This window comes from Babylonia areolata, chromosome 11, assembly GCF_041734735.1.
Source record: "Babylonia areolata isolate BAREFJ2019XMU chromosome 11, ASM4173473v1, whole genome shotgun sequence".
In the NCBI taxonomy this organism is placed as follows: Eukaryota; Metazoa; Mollusca; class Gastropoda; order Neogastropoda; family Buccinidae; genus Babylonia; species Babylonia areolata.
In genome coordinates this window covers 32,561,930-32,567,801 of record NC_134886.1, presented here as the reverse complement: position 1 = coordinate 32,567,801, position 5,872 = coordinate 32,561,930, and positions in this window count along the sequence as shown.

The window sequence follows — 5,872 nt, the reverse complement described above, 5'->3', positions numbered from 1 at the left end:
GTAATGGACTGAGAAACAGTAGTGTGTGTGTGTGTGTGTGTGTGTGTGTGTGTGTGTGTGTGTGTGTGTGTGTGTGTGTGTTTGCGTGTGTGTTTGTGTTTGTGTTTGTGTCCATAACCTGACTAACATGATATGAGTAATGGACTGAGAAACAGTAGTGTGTGTGTGTGTGTGTGTGTGTGTGTGTGTGTGTGTGTGTGTGTGTGAGTGTGTGTGTGTGTGTGTGTGAGTGTGTGTGAGTGTGTGTGAGTGTGTGTGTGTGTGTGTGTCCATAACCTAACAAACATGACATGAGTAATGGACTGAGAAACAGTAGTATGTGTGTGTGGGTGAGAGAGAGAGAGAGAGAGAGACAGAGAGAGAGAGAGAGAGATACATACATACATACATACATACATACATACATAACCTGCTTCTGATGATTCCGGCCTTTGACGCCATTACTCTCGCTGTAACATCAGTTTCGGTCTGACCCTCCCTCCACACTCCACCCCACCTCCACCACCTCCACCACCACCCTTGTTACCCTTACCTCCCCTGATCATCCCCCTCCACCCCAGCCCCCCCTCCCCCCTTACCCCTTCCCCCCCCCTCCCCAACACACACACACACCCCACGACTTTACCCGTGGAGACTTGTGCCGAGGTCTCCGGTGTCGGTATGTTCACGGGGGTGGAAGGAGCAGGAATGGACACCGGGATCATATTCACTTTTTGTGAACTGACGTACCCAGATTCAAACTCTCGACTGTTGGCCGCCGTTCTTTCTCTGTCTCTGGACCTTGCAGTTGGAATGAACTTCCTCTTTCGCTTCGTCAAGTCTCCACACTCAGCTCAGGTTGTTGCTGAGTTGTCCTGAGTGCACAACATTCTTCAGACTGGTTTTTTTTCGCTGGACAGACGTGTCTTCAAGCTCTGTGGGGGGTTTTTTGTGGGCTACTTTTCCATTCTGTTGTCGTTTAAGTGTATCAGTTGTTGTGGCTGGGATTGTGGTTAGTTTTATTTGGCAAGTTCTGTGTGTGACTGAATAAATGTATGTAAACCCTGAATTATTTTAGTCTGTGTTTGTGTTGTCAGGGTGTTAGTGCTGGGCTGGGTGGGGGTTTCTAGTCCGCTCTTATAGAGCGTGACAAACACGCACTTTTCTCATTCAGATTCTCACAGTCTTGTTTGTCCAACATGAACGGGACGATGAAATGAGCTAAAATGTAACGCACTTTTCTCGTTTTTCCTGTTTTTCTCTTTCCGCCTCACTTTATGTGTGCATTTATGGACAGACAGATTGATAGATTGATAGATAGACAGATAGATGTGCATGCGTGCATGCGTGTGCGCGTGTGTGCATTACGTGTTTGTGTAGTACGTGTGTGTTTGTGTGTGTGTGTGTGTGTGTGTGTGTGTGTGTGTGTATGTCAGTGCTATTCCCTATCTCTCTATCTATCTCTCTCTCTCTCTCTCTTTCTCTTTAGACAGACAGACAGACAGATAGATAGATATGTTTGTTCGTGTGTGTGTCCGTATGTCTGTGTGTGTGTGTGCCTGTGTCGGTGCATGCGTGTGTGCGCTCGTGTGCCGGTGTGTGTGTGTGCGCGCGTGTGCCTCTCTCTCTCTTTCTCTCTCCCTCTCTCTCTCTCATATGTGTGTGTATGCATGTATGTACTATGTTGTGTGTGTGTGTGTGTGTGTGTGTGTGTGTGTGTGTGTGCGAAGAGTTGAGCGGGGGCGGAGGCAAAAGTGTTGGATGCGAACGTGAAATAAGACCCACGGTGACTTAAAACAGACAGAAGAGACAAATTTATGTCTGGTTTTCCAGCCAGACAGACAGCGCTGTTTCAACTTGATTCCCTCACCGTCTGCCAGTCCTTCCGGTCGGCCATCTTACTTCCCTCCCTTGTTGGTGGGCGAATCATGCCCCTTGTGAACGGGGTATCAATTTTCCCTGATTAACTTAATGGGAAACAGGAAGAAGTATGGATTAGTGGTGAGTGCTTGTGTGCAGACAGAGCGGACAGAGTATAAACATATATATATATTTTGTTGTATATATATATATATATGTATGTGTGTGTGTGTATGTATAGATAGATATATATATATATATATATATATCACTTGGGACAGAGGCAGAGAAAGAGACTGAGAATGGAGAGAGAGTGAGGGAGAGACAGCTAGGGAGACTGAGAGACAGAGACAGACCGATATTGAGCAAGGGCAGAAAAACAGACATACAAACAGATAGACAGACAGAGACAAACAGACATAGAGGCAGAGAAACAGGCAGACACACAGCGACAAAGACTGAGAGAGGGGGGGGGGGGGCAGCCGGGAAGGGCAGGAGAGAGTGAGGAACTGAGAAAGAGAGAGTTGGGGGAAGAGAGAGACAGGGACAGTCACAGAAAAGTCCGCATTTTATTTTCAAACAACTCACAAATAAAGTACAATCTCTGTGTGTGTGTGTGTGTGTGTGTGTGTGTGTGTGTGTGCGATTCGAACCCGGGACCCTCGGATTAAAAGTCCAAAGTTTAAACCACTCGGCTATTGCGCCCGTCAAGCAGGTAAACTGATCAAAAGAAAGGTGAGAAGAATGAAGGAGGGGAGAAAAGAAGGACGATAACAATGGAATGAAATAAATGATATTTAACAATGGTGGTCGTGACAATGCTGAGAGAAACACTGAACCTGCCCAGTCTTGAGCACCGCCGCCTCAGAGGGGACATGATCGACATGTATAAATACACGCATGGCCTGTGTACTTGACCAGCCGCCCCCACATCAGTTACTATCAAGGCAGAGACACAAGAGGGCACAGCCTGAAGTTGGACAAATCACACTGCAGACTCAACATCAGAAGCAGTTTCTTTGTTCAGCGCGTAACCGCCACCTGGAACAGCCTGCCAGACAGTGTGGTCACAGCCCCATCAGTCACTGGTGCTTTCAAAAACAGGCTCGACGCACACTGGAAGGAGCTACCTGCAAAATTCGACCCAGATTGCTACTATTAGTCGCTGTCGATATCTTGCACCACGTGTGCGTTTGCATTTTCAGTTGTATTAGCGAGACCTGTGAACAAGCTCCAAAGAGCTTCAACACGGACACAAACCAGCAAACTGGAATGTATTCTAAGGGAGAGAAATCCGTTACAGAAGCACTCGAAGAGGATTAACTCCCATTGAAGTATCAACGCTTCTTCATCTATCACTTTATAAAAAAATATTTTAAAATAATGATAATGCAATTTTTAACTAATAACTGGCATTCTTTTTTCTTTAAATATCTGAGCAGTTAAGTAACGGAAAAACAGGGATAAGTGAAAGGTTTGATACATACGATCGTATAACTTTTTGTCAATATGGCTTGTCTAGCACAAATCTGCACAATGTTTCGATATGAGTGCAAAATACCCTGTTCTGGGACAGTCAGAAAAATCTCTCTCTCCTATGTGTGTGTGTGTGTGTGTGTGTGATCAATTTATGCAGCGGTTTACACACCATACTGCAGTAATTCAAGAAAGAAAGCAACCCTAAATAGGAGATTGCAAACACACACACACACACACACACACACGTTTTTCCCCTTGTTTTAAGTAAGCAACTTTCTATGTTAGCCATTTGAATAATTTTGTAATCAGTTTTCGTTGCTTTACACAAAAACCTTTTTGTCTTATAACAAAGCACACCGAAAGAATACTTTGTGTGTGTGTGTGCGTGTGCGTGAGTGGGGTGTGTGTGTGTGCGCGTGCTAAGCTTGTATTTTTCAAACTCGCTTACTTATACATGGACTATTTTTCTCTTTTCTGTGTGTCTTCAATCACACTATGTGAGTAAACCTTTATATTCTGAAGGATACACACACTCTTACACACACACACATATGTACACATACACTCATAAACACGCAAAAAAAATGCACGCACACACACACACACACACACACACACAGACTGAAAGGAGACAGACAGACAGAGAACATTCGGACACACTGTAGACATGCACAGAAACGGAAAATAATCCAGTAAGTTGGTGCAACTGTCCTATCAACAATTCACATTTATTGAAAAAATTGCTGTGGAAACCTTCAAGCACAAGGAAATAACATCATTTTGTACCCTCATGACACTCTGCATTCTGGAGAAAATACAGATCTCATAAATCATGGGGAATAAATCTTTATGATGAAAAAAAAACAACAACCTGTTAACCTTATAAACATTCCATAAGTTTTTTTTAAATCCATGAAATATTCTGTGTTGAATAATTTGCTAATATACAGTAATACACACACACACACACACACACACACACACACACACACACACACACACACTTACATATATAACTGAATATTCTATACACAAACATACACGGATGGGAAACCTAGGGACAGAAAATAATTGACAGAGAGGAACACAGAAGAGAGACAATCCTTTTGTTGCTGTAGCTTCTTTAACATGTGCAAAGTGCATGCTGCATACAGTATCTCAGTTTATCATCTCATCAAAAGGACTAGCACCCAGACAATACTCAAAGTCTAGTGGGGGGTGGGGGTGGGGAGGAGTAAAAATCCTGGACTTGAACCCATGGACACTTGCTCCCTACTCAGGAACATAACCACAAGGCTACCACTCCATCTTTGGCAGTCAGAAACAAAAAAAAAAAAAAAAAAAAAAACCTACTGTAGTTGTCAGAACTATTTATAAAACTGGAATAAAAAAATCAAAACAAAAATGCCAGCTGCAAATCACACATCCTCAGCGATGCTCAATCATCAAGTCAAAATAAAATACCCAAAAAGACCCAAGACTTTCTAGACAAAAAAAAAAAAAAAAAGAAATGTGAAAGGACCAGCAAGACAGAAATTAAACAATGGAGGGATGGCAGAAAGGAAAGGGAAGAGCCAAAAAAAGAAGTGATATAAAATTATTATCATCATTATTGTTGCTTATAGTCCAGCTGACCGCACAGGACCATATCAGGACTGTCAAACCATACAAATGCTCAACTGCATCAACGCAAGACTCATCTACAAAAACACTAAGACACACCCACAAAACACAGTTCATGACACAGTATCCCAACCATTTACCTCCTCATAGCAAATAAGACTAGACCATGCTGAGGACACCAGCCATTCCGCTTAATTCATCATCCCCAGAGTACAAAAAATTGTAAAAAAGGAAAACACATTTCAAAACCAAACAAAAAATACATAAAAAGGCCATATGGGCAAATAACACTGCAGAATGGGCAGCTAGCGCCCATCCCAATGTTTACACCTCACTACCTAGTTGCCAGAGCAAAACAACACAGGTAGTACATCATAGACTGCGGAAAAGAGAAAAAAACAGTGTCAAGGCTTGCTTCAAAAAAGAAAGGGGAATGGACAAGGAAGGCAGAAAAAGGAGACAACAGTGAAGAAAGAAAAAAAGGCAGAAACAAAGAGAGTGATAGAAAAGAGGAAATTTCCAGCACACAATTTCCAGAAGGCAGGGATGCTGTTTATACTGAAAGACCACCCCCCACCCCCTCCTCCCCACGCATCCCCATGGGGGCAGTGAAATAAAAAAGGAAATATCTGACACATCTTTTTCTGGAAAGTGGGAATAGAATCTGTCCTCATATTGGTAAGCCACTAAAACCAAAACCCTCGGTTAGAAGAGGTGTAATTAAAACAAATCATACTATCATAATTGTTAGCCGCACGAAATTTGGCCAAGCAGAGAAAACCGATAGGCCTAGTTTGCATCAGTTTGACATGGTACAGTATATGACACCAAACATACTATCATAACCTATATTTGTACAAGCACAAAACATTACCAAATCACATTGTGATCATTAACTATATTTGCACAAGCAAGACATATTAACAGCAGG